The 18,855-nt window shown below is 36.5% G+C and overlaps 1 protein-coding gene and 1 long non-coding RNA gene across 5 annotated transcripts in view; one reads left to right on the forward strand and one right to left on the reverse strand.

Annotated features, from left to right (window-relative positions):
• The window catches only part of LOC141493981 (uncharacterized), a 49,596-nt gene extending 41,956 nt beyond the window's left edge, over window positions 1-7,640 (reverse strand). For all 4 annotated transcript variants that reach the window (XR_012470371.1, XR_012470369.1, XR_012470368.1 and 1 more), the window contains exon 1: window positions 7,566-7,640. This is a non-coding gene — a long non-coding RNA (uncharacterized LOC141493981). The remainder of the gene's footprint in view (window positions 1-7,565) is intronic.
• Window positions 1-18,855, forward strand: part of B4GALNT3 (beta-1,4-N-acetyl-galactosaminyltransferase 3) — a 162,043-nt gene that overhangs the window by 77,369 nt on the left and 65,819 nt on the right. The gene's annotated exons all lie outside the window — the stretch shown is intronic.

Raw genomic sequence — 18,855 nt, forward strand, 5'->3', positions numbered from 1 at the left:
CTTGAATGGCAGAATGAAGCAAGAGGATGCCATCATTTTCATATCCTTTCTTATTTACCTAGCACAAAGCTAGAAAGTTCCAATGTAAATCATGTTTTTCACCTACTACTAAAATGATTTGTTGTGTTTGTTGTTCAGTTGTTTCAGTTTCAATTGTGTTGGACTTTCCCCCATTTGATATTTTCTTGGTAAAGATACTGGAGTGGTTTGCCATTTTCTTCTCCAACTCATGCTACAGATGAGGAGACTGAGATAAACTAGACTTGGCACTCTATCCACTGAATCACCTAGCCACCCCTTAAAGTGATGACTGTCATTTCAGCGATAACTAAACTGAATTCAGGTTTTGTAAAGGGAAAGATTCCTAGGGATCTGGAGAGGACAGACTTGGATAGGTGGCCTTGAGCTGTCTTTGGATAATAGGAAAGGCAATAATATTTTGAGATGATGAGGCAAGAGGAGGTTTCTGATAAGTAGGGTGATTTCTCTTAGTTTGAAACATTAGTTGACGCATTGAATCAATCAGGAGTTTTGGAGGCCTGTCTAGATATAAGACAAATGTAAATGAAAAACATATCTTGGGGAGGTCTATAAGCTGTGTTACAAGGAGTACTGATTACATTACACCTGGATTCCAATCTAATTTCTACTGTGTCACCTAAAATAAGATAGTTCATATTCCTGAACCTCAGTTTCCTTTTCTGTAAAATGAAGCAGTTGAACAAAATAATATAAAGTTTCTTCCAACCTTAAATTCTTTCTTGTGAACCATGGGAGGGTTCCCCCCCTCCCCCGGAAGTAAGGGAACCTTGTATGTCAAGGATTCTTAGATTCTTCCTGTTGTCTAAAGTTGGTGAGAAAAATGAGAAAGGTCAGAGAGAGCAACAATCTCCTCTTATGTGAAAGTCAGTCTCTTTTATAAAATATTTTCCATGTACTATGCCCAATGGTGCATTATGAGTCATTTAAGTTAATTGGTTTAATAAGTAAATGATCAGGAGGAGGCAAGGGTAGTGAGTATAAGAGGGAAGGAGAGAGCTGGCATTCAAAGGAACCTCTTGTCAGGTGTCTCCAGGGAACTGTAGTAATTAAGGTAAGGGTGGGGGCAAAAAAGAAATGTCATCTTCAGATACCACCTATATAATGAGAATGGGCAGAAAGACAGGCCTGGGGTGGCAATGTCCAAAAGCCACCTGAGGATTCTCATCTCATTTTTTTAAAAATCCAACAACTACCTGTTTTCCTCCACTCACTATCACACAATTATGTCTGGCCTCATACTTTGTTTTAAAATGATGATAATTATTTTTTCTCTTGCCTCCACTAAACTGTTTCATCACTATTTCGCAGATGAGTCAACTGATGTTTCAAACTAAAGAGAAATCGCTCATCCTGAGTCATCAGATGATTGTGTGCTACAGAGAAGGTTTTTGAGTTTGTTTCAGCCAGTAGAAGAGCCACAAGGATGACCTTGGAAAACTTGGGCTTTGTAGAAATTAGAGGGAGGATGGTCCTTTGAAATTGTATATTCTACCATGTAAGATTAAAGCTTCCTTTTGGAGGAAAGAGGAAAATGACTCATAAGTATAAAAATATTTGTAGCTGTCCTTTTTATAGAAACAAAGAACAGGAAATCAAAGAGGTGCCCATCAAGTGAAGAACAACTGAACAAATTATTGTAGGTATTATGGTACAGCAAGAAATTATGAAGGGAGTAGGTTCAGAGAAAATTGGGAAGTCTTTATGAACAGACACAGAGGGAAGTGAACAGAATCAGGGGAACAATTGATAAAATAAAAACATTGTAAAGAAAAACAGCTCTGAAAGACTTAAGAACTGTGATCAAGGCAATAAACAGCTAGGTCTACTGAGGACCTGTGATGAAGCACATTATTCTGCTTCTGACAAGATAAGTCATAGACTTAAGGTAGAATGAAATACATTTTTAGGCTTGGTCAGTGTAGAAATTTCACTTTGCTCAACTGTGTAGCAAGGATTTTATTTTTGTTTTTTCAGTGGGACAGAGAGCTAGAAAAGAGGAAAAATAAATGATTGTTAATGAAAAAAATTTTAAACATTTAAAAAATTCCTTTGGAGTAAATAAACTCAAGGTAGCTAACAAATATCTTGGAACTGCTAGTTGTTATTGTTGACTGAGGCCTGGATTCAAAGTTCTAGCAGTTACTAATTGTTTGACCAGAGGTGGTTTGTATCAGTGGTGTCAAACTCAGAAACAGAGGCCACCATATATAAGGATCCTTGTGGAACTTAGAAAATCATATATTAATATTATTTATGTTTTATGGTATTTTATGGTATGATGTTTCCCAATTACATTCTAATCTGACTTGGACCACAGTGTGGAGTGTTGTGGGTCTTTCTGGTTTACAGAATGAAGAACTTTGATTTTTGAGTCTTAAGACCTGGATTCCAATCTCTCACCTCCCTGGACTTCAATTTCCTCATCTGTAAAATGAGAGTTTGGATTCGATGTTCTCCAGAGCATCTGGGAATGATCTCATACCTTTTCAGAACCATTTGGCCTCTTTCTCCAGCACCTAGCAGAATGACTTGCCCACAGGAGGCTCTTAATGAACACATGCCTAAAGTATTGTTTTTTACAATCTAGTAAATAGAGATAATCAAAATGGCCCTCCCAGGACTGTTTGGAATATCAAGAAAACCATTGGAACATAAATTTAGAGATAGAATCTTAATCTTTTCATTTTATAAATTAAGATTTTGTGACTTAGAGGGTCACATGGGATATAAGTGATGTAAGTGATAAAGCCAAGACTCAAGCTCAAATTCAAATTATACTATAATATAATGTGACATTTCTATGAATACTTTAATTGTAAAGAACTATACAAAATGTAAAGTTGTAGTTTTACATGGCTGCAGCCTATCCTTTAAGTCTAATATCAGAAACATGCTCCCTTGCTTAAGGATCTTCAGGGCTCCTTCTTGTCATTCACAAACTCTGTGTTTCTACCAAACTGGTCTATTTGCTATTCCCTTCACTCATCATTTAATCCCTAGATCTTTGTTCCAACTGTGCCCTTTGCCTAAAGCTCAATTTTGGCATTCACCCCAATAATCCTTCACTCCCTTCAAGGTTCATCTTTGCTATAATTTCCTAGGGGAATCTTTCCTGATCCCCCCAGATGTCATTGTTCAATCCCTCCTCAAATTAGATTATATTTGCTTATCTGGATAAATGGTGTATCCCTTCTCCTGCTCATCTCCTCACTTCTCATTGAGAATGCAAACTCCCAAATGATTTTTCTTGAATTTCCAGTGCCTTGGACAGTCAAATTATTTTATTTAACTTGATTAATTAACTTATTTCACATATTTATTGTGTATTTTTAAAATTTTTATTTATTTAGGGCAATGGGGTTAAGTGACTTGCCCAAGGCCACACAGCTGGGTAATTATTAAGTGTCTGAGGCCTCATTTGAACTCAGGTACTCTTGACTCCAGGACCAGTGCTCCATCCACTGCACCACCTAGTTGCCCCTACCTTTAATTTAGAAAAAAAAACCTGATATCTTATTGTCTGATCTTGCTATCTCTTATACTTTATGTTTCTTCCTTAAGGGTATGATTTCTCTCTCATCACATTCAATTTGGATCAATGTATACCATGGAAACAATGTGTAAAGACTGGCAAATTGCCTTCTGTGGGGGTGGGGTGGGGGAGGAAAGTAAGATTAGGGGAAAAATTGTAAAACTCAAAATAAATAAAATCTTAAAAAAATAAAAAATAAAAAATAAAAAAATAAAAAAATGATTGACAAAAAAAATATTCTAGATAGCTCCTAGATAGTATGATCATGTCTCATCTAAACTTTGTTTAATTTCAATTCACTGTTTCTTCCCTAGTACTTAATGGGACACATAGTAGGCATTTTGCTGTATTGAATGAATTTCATTTATGTAATAATGATAGAAGATAAAATGTGTGTGTATATTTTATATAGATATATATGAGATCAAATAAGATTCTATATGTATGTTTGTGTGTGTGTGTGTGAATAAAATTATCCTGATAACATCTCTGTGAGGTAGGTGAGGAAATGAGGTGGGAGAGAGAGGTCTAATCAATGTTTCTTTTCATTCCAATTTCATTCCAATTAAATGGTAAGATTCAAAGATAGACTCTTATGTATATTTTTAAGTATCTCCCATACCACCAAGTTCATAACTGAGAACTTAATGGGTTTTCAGCAAATAGCTGCTGATTGATTTGCTCAGGGTATTCAAAGCTGCTGCTTTTACTCCACCACATCTTTTCCCCTTAAAAATAAAAACCCAAGTTTTATTGCTATATTTATGTTTTTTATATCACAATGATTTTCTGATACAACATGCACTCCAATCCCAGAACTTTCCCCTCTCAAAAACAAACAGACAAACAAAAACCATTCAAGCAAAACCATCTGTCAGGATCTGTCACATTTGGCAGTTGTAAGCTCCCATGCTTCCACTCCATTTCAAGCCTAGGGAGGAATGTTTCATCATCTATTCTTTTTTGTCTTTTATTTTATTCAACTTTGGGCTAGTTAAATTGACCATGAGGGTTCTGGTCTAAGATATTTCCATTCTTTGATGGCTTTGAGATCTCATTTACATTTTTTTATTTTAAATTAATTTTTATTAAAGATATTATTTGAGTTTTACAATTTTCCCCCAATCTTGCTCCCCCCCCACAAAAGCACTCTGTCAGTATTTACTTTGTTTCCATGTTGTATATTGGTCCAAATTGGGTGTGAAGAGAGAGAAATCATATCCTTAAAGAAGAGACAAGAATTCTAAGACGTAACAAGATCAGACAATAAGATATCTGTTTTTTTCTAAAGTTTCTAAATTTCTAAATTTTCTAAATTTCCATAGATCTGACAGGTAAACTAGTCCTTGATCTTCTAATTTGCTTATACTATTGTTTTTTATGTCTAAGTCCTGTAACCCTTTGGATCTTATCTTGGTAAAGGGTGTTAGTCCTTGAACTTTGTTCAAACTCCATAGCTCCTTAACTGGATACAGATGGTACTCTCCTTTGTGGACAGCCCAAAATTGCTCCCGATTGTTGTACTGATGAGCAAGTCCTTCAAGGTTAATCATCACTCCCATGTTGCTGTTAGGGTACACAGTGTTTTTCTGGTTCTGCTCATCTCACTCAGTATCAGTTCATGCAAATCCCTCCAGGCTTCCCTGAAATCCCATCCCTCCTGGTTTCTAATAGAACAATAGTGTTCCATGACATACATATACCACAGTTTGCTGAGCCATTCCCCAATTGAAGGACATTTACTGGATTTCCAATTCTTTGCCACCACAAACAGGGCTGCTATAAATATTTTTGTACAAGTAATGTTTTTACCCTTTTTCCTCATCTCTTCAGGATATAGACCCAGTAGTGGTATTGCTGGGTCAAAGGGTATGCACATTTTTGTTGCCCTTTGGGCATAGTTCCAAATAGCTCTCCAGAAAGCTTGGATGAGTTCACAGCCCCACCAACAGTGTAATAGTGTCCCAGATTTCCCACATCCCTTCCAACAATGATCATTATCCTTTCTGGTCATATTGGCCATTCTGAGAGGTGTGAGGTGGTACCTCAGAGAAGCTTTAATTTGCATTTCTCTAATAATTAATGATTTAGAGCATTTTTTTCATATGGATATGAATTACTTTGATCGCCTCATCTGTAAATTGCCTTTGCATATCCTTTGACCATTTGTCAATTGGGGAATGGCTTTTTGTTTTAAAAATATGACTCAGTTCTCTGTATATTTTAGAAATGAGTCCTTTGTCCTGTAACCATTTGGATCTTATCTTGGTAAAGGGTGTGAGGTGTTGGTCTAATCTAAGTTTCTTCTATACTAACTTCCAATTTTCCCAGCAATTTTATCAAAGAGGGAGTTTTTATCCCAATGCCTGGACTCTTTGGGTTTATCAAACAGCATATTACTATAATCATCTCCTGCTTTTATACCTAGTCTATTCCACTGGTCCCCCACTCTATTTCTTAGCCAATACCAAACAGTTTTGATGACTGATGCTTTATAATATAATTTTAGAACAAGTAGGGCTAAGCCCCCTTCTTTTGCACCTTTTTTCATTAAGCTGCTGGCAATTTTTGACTTTTTATTTCTCCATATGAATTTACTTACACTTTTTTCTCACTTGTTAATTTTTTGGAATTTTGATTGGTAGGGCACTAAACAGGTAGTTTAGTTTTGGTAGAATTGTCATTTTTATTATATTAGCTCTACCTATCCATGAGCAGTTGATATTTGTCAAGTTATTTAAATCTAATTTAATTTGTGTGAGAAGTGTTTTATAATTGTTTTCAAAAAGATTCTGAGTCTCTCTTGGCAAATAGACTCCCAAATATTTTATATTGTCTGAGGTTCCTTTGAATGGGATTTCTCTTTCTAGCTCTTCCTGCTGTTTCTTGCTAGACATATATAGAAAAGTTGAGGATTTATGTGGGTTTATTTTATAACCTGCAACTTTGCTAAAATTGCTAATTGTTTCCAGTAGTTTTTTAGATGATTTCTTGGGATTCTCTAGGTAGACCATCATGTCATCTGCCAAGAGGGAGACTTTTGTCTCTTCCTTCCCAATTCTAATTCCTTTAATATTTTTTTCTTCTCTAATTGTCGATGCTAACATTTCTAATACAATATTGAATAGTAGTGGTGATGGGCACCCTTGTTTCACCCCTGATCTTATTGGGAATACCTCTAGCCTCTCCCCATTGAGTATGATGCTTGTTGATGGTTTCAGATAGATACTGCTAATTATTTTAAGGAACAGTCCATTTATTCCTACATTCTCTAGTGTTTTTAATAGGAATGGATGCTGTATTTTGTCAAAAGCTTTTTCAGCATCTATTGATATGATCATATGATTTCTGATACATTTGTTGTTGATATAATTGAGTATACTAACAGTTTTCCTAATATTGAACCAACCCTGCATTTCTGGGATAAATCCTACTTGATCATAATGTTCTCATTTACATTAAAAAAAAACAATGAACAGTACAATGCAATCTTTGTGAGGTATCCATGCCCATATTGGGAGTATAGTAAACTCTATGGAAATCAAACTCAACATTTCAACCTTCTCTGAAGGAATTTGCATTTTACATGTAATTCAATTTCTTTGGAAACACAAAATCCACATTTCCATTGAAAACTGAAAGTGCTAAATGGTTAATCTTTTCCTCAAACTTCTGACAGGGTCAATGATTTAATCATAGAGATTTAAATGGCATTCTTAACACTCAAGTGAGCAGAAATACTTAGGTCTCTGGCCTGTTTCTCAGCTTCCTTAATGTATGACCTGAGAAGGAAAAAAAAAGTCAGAAACAATGTATAATTGAGGCAAAACTCATGTCTTAAGCATTTGTAATGGTGTAATATGGTGTCAGATACAGTGAGACATAGAGTCATGGTAGCAAGCATTGCATATGTCATTTCTTAGCTCCCTCTGTGTGCTCCTGGTCTCATTAGTTACTAGAGATCAATTTAGTCTTGAATGTTTTAGAGTACCTCATTTTTGACAGTCTGCAGTTCCCGTTTGATTCTCCCTAAACCTTTGATTATCTGTTGGTTCCCATGGTTTCCTTGATCCAAAACAGACAAATCAGAATTTAAGTGACTTGGAGGTTCTCAAATCTACAGTCAACTGTAGAAGGAAAAACAAGTTTGGTGTCAGCAGTGCCCATTCCTGTGCTATGGAGGTTTAATCTGTATTTTCTCTTGAATACCATAAATTAGTCATTTTTAAAAATTATTTTTCAATCCTATTTACCTTATTTGTACTTCATTTGGAGAAATTTAGGACATAATAGCAGAACTGTAGCAAATTATCCCAGCACCTGAGTCAAGTTCAGTTTAGAGATAAGAATGGGGGGGGCAGGTGGAGGCAGACAGAGGTGGGTTCCAAGAGGCACAGTCCAAACACAATTATATATTTCTTGGAGAGTGGGTGACTCAATTCTTCTCTTTCTACTCTTAACCTCTGCAGGTCAGTAAGACTTCTCTCCTTACACTAGCCTTCCCTTTAAAGGCCACTTGGGTGTTGGATGTTGAATCAGAAAGATCTTTTACCCTGGTCAAGGATTTTATAGATTCTAGTAATCTATAGATTAATTCTATAGATCTGTTTCCTCATCTGTAAAATAAGGGGGTTGGATTTGATAATCTCTAAGGTCACTTCCAACTCTTAAATCCTATGATTCGGGGCGGCTAGGTGGCGTAGTGGATAAAGCACTGGCCTTGGAGTCTGGAGTACCTGGGTTCAAATCCGGTCTCAGACACTTAATTACCTAGCTGTGTGGCCTTGGGCAAGCCACTTAACCCCATTTGCCTTGCCAAAAACCTAAAAAAAAAAATCCTATGATTCCTTTAGTGGCATGGACCAGGGGAGACCAATATGGGAAGGGAGAAGAAAGGGAAGAGATAAACATTGATGGTACCTATTATAGCTCAAACACTGTGCTTAAATGCTTTACAAATATTGTCTCATTTAATCCTCACAATTTATCTGCAAGGGATGTGCTTTATTATCCTCATTTTACAGTTGAGAAAAGTGAGACAAGCAGATTGTGAACTCAGATCTTTGTGACTTCAGATCCTGAGGTCTATCTATAGTGCCACCTAGATGTGTGGAAGAATGTCCTCTGGATCACTGCATAGGGAAAGTGCTGGCCTTTCTAACAGAAACTGCATTTTTTGTGTACATGTTGACATGTAAACCAAAGCCCCAGCTACCCTACCTTAGTTACTGTTTTATGCATTAGTTAGGGCCTGAAGATTGTTTATGAAACAAGTTTCTGGAGATTATAGCCAAAGTTTGTTGATTCTGTCTAAAATGTTTCCAAGTCTCTGCTTTGTAAATTCTTTGAAAAAATTTAAATGCAAATTTAATAAAATTTAATATTTGAATTTAGTAACTATCAGATTCAAAATATCTGATGTAGTGTATGTGGGACTTCTCTGTTCTGTGAAGTATCAAACTATCAGTCTTAAAACATTGGAATAACATTATATATGATTTGTTTAAGGCATGAGGTTGTAGAAAGTCCATTGGAATGTCAGTGAGAAGACCATAAAAAGAACTGCATGAGCAAATCACTTCCTGTCTTTAAGCTACAGTTTCCTCATCTATAAAAGGAGGGGATTTGGACCAGGTAGGGTTTCTTCTAATTTGCTATGGTTTTTTGAGATCCATCTTTTGTTTACGTTTGATGAGAGTTAAAAATCCATTGATGGAGTTTAACATTTAGGGGATTCTCCTGGATATTCTATCTCATCTTTTAGAGAAATCTGACATGAATGGAGATATCTGCTTTAATCTGGAAATGATTTTTCTCAGATTCATAGATTCATAGGACTGTCCTTCATAAATGAATCATCTGATTTGAAAAGATAAAGAGATTCTCTAGATGTGGAATGGGGTCATTTTGGTTTACTGCATTAATTGATTGAAAGTATCTTAGAAGGATTTTGTTTTTGTTTAAAATTTTATTTGTCTTTCATTTAATTTTTTTTTTTAGTTTTTGCAAGGCAAATGGGGTTAAGTGGCTTACCCAAGGCCATTTAATTTTGAATGAATATTTTATTGATGCTCTTTTTTATATCACTCTCTAACATTCCTTACATTCCTTATGATTTCCCCCTTCCAGCTACAATTGTATTCTTCCTCACAACAATGAAGTAAAGCTTTGCAAAAGAAATCCCATACTGGGGGTGGCTAGGGGGCGCAGTGGATAAAGCACCGGCCCTGGAGTCAGGAGTACCTGGGTTCAAATGTGGTCTCAGACACTTAATAATTACCTAGCTGTGTGGCCTTGGGCAAGCCACTTAACCCCATTTGCCTTGCAAAAATAAAAAACCTAAAAAAATAAAAAAAATTTTTAAAAAATCCCATATTAACTAGTTGTGAAACCATTACATTATTCCACACTTAGTCTCTGCCAAGAAGATGGAAGCATGTTCATTAGAATAGCAATTAGTCATGGCATTAATCAGAATTATGCTATTTCTCAATGTTATTTTCCTTTGCATAACTTGCCTTCCTGGTTCTGCTCACTTCAATATCAATTTATAAATACTCCCAAGTTTGCTTGAATTTCTCATATCTCTTTGCACAGCATGATACTATTTCATTGCAGCCAGGACCCATAATAGCTTAACTATTCTCTTTCCCTATTTTTCCAAAGAGTTTATATAGGATTGGAACCAATTGTTCCTTAAATGTTTGGTAGAATTCACTTGTAAATCCATCAGGCCCTGGAGATTTTTTTTTAGGGAGTTCAATAATGGCTTGAATTTCTTTTTCTGAGATAGGGTTGTTTAGGTATTTAATCTCTATTACCATAGGTTTTTTGTACCTCTTAGTGTAATGAGATTTGTACCATTCAATCCCCTCCCTCCTCCTGTCCCTTTCCTGTCCCCCTTTTTAGGGAGGTGGTGTATTTTTTTTAGATCATTCTATCTAAGTCATAGAAAATTCTGAGTGTCTGTCCCTTCTAGTTCAGTATATTCTGTTGAATAGAGTCAAAATTCCTGAGAGTTATTAGAGTCTTTCTCCCCAGTGGAGTTAAAGCCAGTTACATCCCATTAGATATCACTCTCATGAATAGGTCATAAATGTCCATCATTTCTGGCTAGGTATATTCTCTCTGTTAGAGTTACATTTCTCAGGATTTATGAGAGTTTCTACCCCCCCCCCCCCCATGCTGGGATATAGCCAGTTTCAACTTACTGGATTGCATTTTTTTCTTTTACTGCCCCCCCCCTTTTTTTTTACCTTTTCATGTGTCTCTTGAACCTCCTGTTTGATGTCCAAATTTTCTGTTTAGCTCTGGTCTTTTCATCAGAAATTTTTGGAATTCTTCCATTTCATTAAATGTCCATCTTTTTCCCTGGAAGAGAAGGCTCAGCTTTGCAGGAAAGTAGATTCTTGGCTGCATTTGCAAGCTCCCGTGCTCTTTGAAATATCTTGTTCCAGGCCCTTCGATCCCTTAAAGTTGATGCAGCCAGATCCTGCGTGATCCTTATTGTGGCTCCTTGATATTTAAATTGTTTCTTTCTGGCTGCTTGCAGGATTTTCTCTTTTATCTGATAGTTCTGGAGTTTGGCCACAACATTCCTTGGTGTTTTCATTTTAGGATCTTTTTCTGGTGGGGATCGATGTACTCTTTCAATAACTACTTTGCCCTCTGATTCCATGATATCAGGGCAGTTTTCCATCACTAGATCCTGTAATATTAAGTCCAGGCTTTTTTTCTCTTCAATGTTTTCAGGAAGTCCTATAATTTTTAGGTTGCCCCACCTCCATCTATTCTTGAGATCAGTGGTTTTGTTGATGAGGTATTTTACATTTGCTTCTATTTTTTGATTTTGTTTAACTGACTCTTGCTGTCTCATGGAGTCATTAGTTTCTGTAGACTCCATTTTTGGGGGGGGGGAGTTTTCTTCATTAACCTTTTTTTTTCTTTTAGGTTTTTGCAAGGCAAATGGGGTTAAGTGGCTTGCCCAAGGCCACACAGCTAGCAATTATTAAGTGTCTGAGACTGGATTTGAACCCAGGTACGCCTGACTCCAGGGCCGGTGCTTTATCCACTACGCCACCTAGCTGCCCCCCTTCATTAACCTTTTGCAACTCCTTTTCCAATTGGTCAATTCTAATTTTGAAAGAGCTTTCCATTTGACCAATTGAGGTTTTGAGAGAATTAATTTCTTTTTGCATTTTCTCATTTGAGGATCTGAGAGATTTATTCTCCTTTTGTGTTTGTCCAATTTTACTTTCTAAGTTTTTGTTTTCTTGTTGCAAGGTATTAATTGTCTCTCCCAAATTTTTAAGGTCCTTCCTTATTTCTTCAAGGAAGTCTTTCTGTGCTGGAGACCAGATTGTATTCTCCTCAGAGGTTCCAGGTCTCTCTGAGTTGGGGTCTTTCCCTTCCAGGAATTTTTCTATGGATCCACCTTTCCACTGACCCTTCTTCATTATGCTAAGACCTTGAGTTGGGGGGGGGGCTGGTTCACCTGGGCTTGGGATCTCTAAAGGCTTTACTGAGTGCAGTTTCTCTGGCTGGCCAATAGGAGGTGCTGGTTGCCCTCTCTGGGGTGTCTGTGACCTTGGTTGGGAGGCCTCCCTTTGCTTGAGGGAGGGAACTGGAGCTATTGAATTCTTTTGCCTTCCATCAATGGTGGGCTTTACCCTGGCCTGAGGTCATTCCTCAGCTGGGCTGGTTCTTTTGCTCACACACCTGGGCCTGAGGCAGAAGTAGTTTGCAATTGTTTGTTTTGGAGGAGGCCTCAGTGCAACAGAGGCTTGGACTCAGAGTTTCTCAGACCTGAGGAGCCCAGGGATGGCATCCGCAGCTCTCCTGCACCCTCCCCAAGCTCCAAGGGGACAGCACCAACACCAGCGCCTCTGCTTCCCTGCGCACCCAAGCCCCCTTCGTCCAGCCCCACCGCTGATCCAGCAGGTCCGGCTCTCGGGCCCTCAGACTCCTGGTTCCAATTCAGCCGTTAATCTGGCTGATCCTCCCTCTGAGCCCAGACTCACTTGCCGGTACTCAGCCAAGGCTGCTGCGGGAGACCAATCCTTAGGTAGATGTTCCTTCTCCTGGCTTTTCTTTCTGGGTTTCGTGGTTCAGATTTCTTTTAAGAGGTTTGTTTCATGTGATAGATGGGGAAGAGATCAGGAGACTTTAGAACTGTGCCTGTCTTCTCTCTGCCATCTTGGCTGGAAGTCCTGGGTCATGCAAGCCCAGAAATGGCTTCCAGAAGGTGGAGTGATCTCAGCTCCAAGAGAAGTGAGGAGAGAGAACCAGGACCCAGGGAGGAAAGAATAGGCTCAGTTCAAAGACTTCCTACCCACCTCAATTAAAAATCATAGACTTAGAATTGAAAGGAGCCTTAGTGACCATATAACCCAATCCTTTCATTTTAGACTTGAAGAAAATGAGACTCAGTGACATTAAGTTGTTTGTCCAAGGTGATGCAGGAAATAAGTGACAACTAGGATTTCAATTCAGGTCCTCCAACACCAAAGGGGTAGCTGGATAGTGTAGTGCCTAGAACACTGGACTTGGAATCAGGAAGTTTCATCTTCATGAGTTCAAATCTTGCTTCAGACACTTACTAGCTATGTGACCCTGGACAAGTCACTAAATTCCAATTACTTCCAAAAAAGAAAGAACGTTCCTTGATATCCATTCACTGTATTCTAGTATCCCTATAAATATAATATTAGTAGTGGAGTAGTGGAGTCTCCAAAAAAATGCTGAATTCTAAATCCAACTGATATTGAAAAGATATTGAAAAACTATGTGATTTTTTTCAAGTTAATTAATGTCTTAGTTTTCCTATATGTATGAAAGTGAATTTCATTTGTTTCAGGTGATAATAAAATTTTGAAATAAAACCTAAATATTAAAGATTATATAGTACAATCCCTAAATTTTACAAGGATAAAAACTGAAACCTAAAGAGACATGGCTTTCTTATGGGTCATTTAACTTTTAAGTATTGGAGTCAGGATTGGTGATGACTAAATGAAGTGTTTGAAAGTGTTGTAAAAAGCATAAATCATTAAAAATGCAAGATGATGTTAGGAAAATTTTTATTAGTACTTTTTGTATATCAGGAGTATTAATGATGAAACTACAGCATTGATTGGGAGACAAGACTAGACAGCCTCAACGGTTGCTTCTGACTTGATTTTAGATTCCATTTTTATCATTAATCTGGAGTTCGAGATTAATTTTTATCTCAGACCTTTTTATGACAGATTTTATTTTAAATATTTAATTGGAATTTTTTAGGTAGAGTAGCATGGTAGTCCCCATTATCTAATAATTTTACTAATGTTAATAAATTCCCTATCCATGTACCTTCCTGTCTCAGGAACAAGTTGGTGCAATTTCAGTCTTGCTTCACCCAGTCACCTTCATTAGACTTCATAAATCCCAGGAGATGGAAGATGACCAGAGCAGATAACACTCCTATTTGTTTTCAAGTCTGATATACAAATATGATAAAAAGCAGAGATGCTTGAATGGCTACATTTCTCTAAGAAATCTGGCCCCTTGTATATAGTACACTTTTAATGAATATGATTGATCTGAATTAAAAAGGTAGGAGAGGTTCCTAGATGTTATCCTTAGATTCTAGTCTTTCTGTGGCCCTAAATAATAGAGGATTCTACACTTGGTTTCTCACCTCTGTTTTCTTTTTACTCTCCAGTACATCTCACCACTTCCTTAGGGAGGAGGATTCATATCATTAGATAAGTTTCAGTCAATAAGCATTTATTAAGGATATACTTTGTGCTAGGTATTGTGGATAGGTCTTAAACCCAGAAGGTCTAGTATCACTCTCTTCCCCCTTCCTGTTTTCTTGCTTCAGGTGATCCTCCAGAAGGATTACAATTACAGGTATTGTAATACAGCAACTATATTACTGAACACAAAAATTAAATATTTTTGATTTTTAAAAATAATTTACAAAGCTTTTTGCTATATTATAGTACCTCCCATCTCTACTATTTCAATGACAATCATTTTTAAAATTATATCCATTGCAAATTCTTCAAAGTTATAGCTAGTTAGATGTATCCTAGCTTAAAATCAACCCTGATATTTTGAAAATCATTCTAAATTTTATGTGCTGAATCTATTGACAATATTGGGCTAAATATTAGTCCTTTTTTGGAGGTATCTAGAAATGAGCTCACAGTTAATTTATCACTATTTGTAAACAAGATCCTTTATCTGGATTGTGTCAGTTGGGAAAATATAAGATGATCAATAGAAATGGTTTCTTCTTCATGTTTATATACAAAAACCTACTGAAATCAAGAAATTCACATGTGTTTTGGTGTGGGTTTTTTTGTTTGTTTTGTTTTGTTTTTTGGTGAGACAGTGATTACCTTCAAGTGATCCTCCACAACAATTCTTTGAGGTCTAGGGGTTTATTGAGAATCTTCTGCTCTGTGTCTATACTCTTCCTTGTTTTCTTTTTTTTTTCCTTTCCTTTCCTTTCCTTTCCTTTCCTTTCCTTTTCCTTTTCCTTTTCCTTTTCCTTTTCCTTTTCCTTTTCCTTTTCCCTTTCCTTTTCCTTTCCTTTTCCTTTCCTTTCCTTTCCTTTCCTTTCCTTTTCCTTTTCCTTTTCCTTTTCCTTTTCCTTTTCCTTTTCCTTTTCCCTTTCCCTTTCCCTTTCCCTTTCCCTTTCCCTTTCCTTTCCTTTCCTTTCCTTTCCTTTCCTTTCCTTTCCTTTCCTTTCCTTTCCTTTCCTTTCCTTTCCTTTCCTTTCCTTTCCTTTCCTTTCCTTTCCTTTCCTTTCCTTTCCTTTCCTTTCCTTTCCTTTCCTTTCTTTTTTCTTTCTTTTTCTTTTCTTTTCTTTTCTTTTTTTTTTTTTTTAGTTTTTGCAAGGCAATAGGGTTAAGTGGCTTGCCCAAGGCCACACAGTTAGGCAATTATTATGTGTCTGAAGTCCAATTTGAACTCAGGTCCTCCTGCCTCCAGGGCCGGTGCTCTATCCACTGCACCACCTAGCTGCCCCTTCTTCCTTATTTTCCCTGAGGATAAGGGGGGGTATTATAATAAAGAATATTGGAATAGTCAGAGATGGGAACTAGAAAGGAACCCAGAGGCCATCAAGTCCAACCCCCTCATTTTCCACCTCACCAATCCTCTCAGCTATGTACTAGCTTTGTCTCATAAAACAGAAAGTTTAGAATTAAGAGAAGAAAAACATCACTGATTATAACTGTTTAATATAGCATAAAAATATGTACCTAGTAGAAGGAATTGGGGGGGGAGGTAGAAAAGAGACTCAAAGACTTATCCCTTTATCTTTCTCATCAGTATCATGTTAGACCTTCTTATCCCTCTAAAATTAACTCCCATAGGCTATTGGAGGGATTACAGAAAGTCACACATCAAGGGCTGGGTGAAGGTCATGCATGACAAGGCTGAATCTTCAGAACAGAAAGGGTTGGTGGGCAGAAATGCTTTTGTAGCAGGGATACCATAGATGAATTAGAAAAGAGATTAATAAAGACAGGGAAGAAAAGATGACCAAGGAGCAAGAATGAACAATTGGAAGAAAATATTCATTTAAAAACAATGACTTTACAACCAAAGAAAGTGAGGACAGTATCTTTTCAGGAAAGTGAAAATATTACCAAAAAATTCTTCAAGGGCTCTTGAAACAAAAATATATCAACTCCAAGAACCTGACTCATTAAGAACAGTCAAATAACCAAGTGAAAGAATTAAAGAAACAAAAGCTGGAAATTTGAGTCATAAAGAATTTCATGTCTAACTTGAAATTAATGGATTTAGAAAAACAAATGATGATGCCACAAAATATTGCCTAAGCAATTTCATCATATTTTAATGGAAGTAAATTCATATAATCCTTTTTGAGGCAATGTCAGTAACCAATTGGTTCTTTCAAGTGTTTGTTACTCATTTTTTGACACAATTCCACGTATGTGGAAGGGTCTTAGGACAATCCTGAAGTTTCCTAAGTACTCAATCTTAGACGGCAACTGGGTGGTTCAGTGGATCTAATGCTAGACCTGGAGTCAGAAAGACTCATTTTTCAGAGTTTAAGTGTGACCTCAGACACAAGTCTCTCTTTATCTCAGTTTCCTCATTTGTAAAATAAGCTGGAGAAGGAAATGGCAAACCACTACAGTATCTTTGCCAAGAAAAGCCAAAATGGGATCACAAAAGAATTAGAAAAGATTGAACAGCGTCAACTCTAACATAGTTAATCTAGGCGGGGAAAAAGTCTAGGTAAAATGCTTCATGAGATAATTTGAGTGTTAGGAGCAGAATATAGATGATAAATTATTGACTATCATAAAACCAGTTTATCTACCCATATAATAACTTTATCATTCTTTTCATAAAGGTATTACAAAATGAGATTGTATCCAAGACTAGTGTTGCTCTTAGTTGCTCTTAGTTTTAGTTGAGACAGTTTGGGGGATTGGGGACTTTTTATTATGGTGAGAAATTCATATATCTTAACTTGATATAGAAAATTGTGATCTTTTGTGTTTATGTATTTCCTTTATCCATTTGTCATTTGAGAGCCACAAAAGGTTTTTAAAAAATATTTGTAGTGACACTCTTATCTTCTTATCTTTGTTCGTTTTGCAAATATACTGTTAATTTCTATCTTTGCTGTTACAAGTCAATGTTCTGACCACAGCCAAACTGTTGATTTATAAATGATTCACACAATGGTCATCACTTGATTCCTGTATATTAAAATATAGTCAACTTTATTTTTCCTTGTAATGTTCAAGTGTTGCCATGTTCATCACTTTTTTATTCCCTTCTGGAAAGTATGTAAGTATGAAGCTTCTGTATAGTCCATAAGCACTTGGCCTCAATTTTATGCAAAATATTTCAGCTACTATATCTAGTTTTAGATTGAAGTTTTGAGTATCATCATCATCATCATTATAGCTAGCATTTATACACAAAGTTTACAGAAAACTTTATAAAAATTATCTCATTTTGCCTTCCTAACACTGGGAGGTAGGTATACTCATTGTCCCCATTCTATAGAGGAGAAAACTGAGGCAAATGGAGCTTATTCAGAGTCACACAGCTATTAAATATTTAAGATTTGAACTCAGGTCATCCTGACTACAGGTCTAGTGCTTTTCTCACAATTCTATTAAGATATACATATGGTGCCTTGGTCTGGATCTTATGGAGTTATTCATAGAATTTCTTGACCTCATTGTTGACTCAGTCATTAAGTAAGTTCAAGTACTAACAGATTAATTTTTATACATGATCTAAAAACTGAAGGTTTTTTTATCTTATTTTATTTTTTTTAGGTTTTTGCAAGGCAAATGGGGTTAAGTGGCTTGCCCAAGGCCACACAGCTAGGTAATTATTAAGTGTCTGAGACCAGATTTGAACCCAGGTACTCCTGACTCCAGGGCCGGTGCTTTATCCACTTCACCACCTAGCTGCCCCCCCCCCCCCCAATCATCTTTTATATTGTTGCCATACTTGTAATCTGGTTATTATTATTTCTCTGCTCAGAATTCTCTGGCAGCTCCTTATTGCTCCTAAGTAAAATTCAAACTCCTCTACTGGATATTCAGTGTTCTCTACAAACCAGTATCACCTTAATTTTCCAGATTTATCTTATTTAGCCATCAAAACACTACCATCCCTATTCACATATGTACTTAACTACTTCATTCCATTCCCCATTCTTAGAATGCCTAATTTTCATCTCATTGAATTCCTATTCATTTTTCAGTTTAAATTAAATGCTACTTCCTCCAGGAAGGCTCCTATGTTTTCTCGCAGTTGATATTTTATTTTATTTTTCCAATTCCATGTTATGAAAGTTTTTCAGAATTCATCCACATGCATATACATATTTATAACTTACAAAATTTCCTTCCACCCTCCCTTCCTAATCCCTCCCCTCTATGCCGAACAGTCTGGTGAACAATGTGCAATGTGTGTGTTTGTATATATATATATATATATATATATATATATATATATGTATATACACATATATGTATATGTATATATATATATATATTTGTGTTTAACATGTATACAGAGTAGTCATTTTTTGTATGAGGAATTAGGACTAAGGGAAAAGAAAGAAAACTAGGAGATAGAAAAGGAAAGCATAGGAGAAACTTTTTTAAAAATGTACATAGTGTTCATTCAGATTCTGTAGTTTGACTTTTTTTGCTTTGTTTTGTTTTTCTTCCTCTGGATGTGGTTAGCTTTGGCTGTAACAGGTCTCCTAGGGTTGTCCTAGC

Source organism: Macrotis lagotis, chromosome 7, assembly GCF_037893015.1.
Source record: "Macrotis lagotis isolate mMagLag1 chromosome 7, bilby.v1.9.chrom.fasta, whole genome shotgun sequence".
In the NCBI taxonomy this organism is placed as follows: Eukaryota; Metazoa; Chordata; class Mammalia; order Peramelemorphia; family Peramelidae; genus Macrotis; species Macrotis lagotis.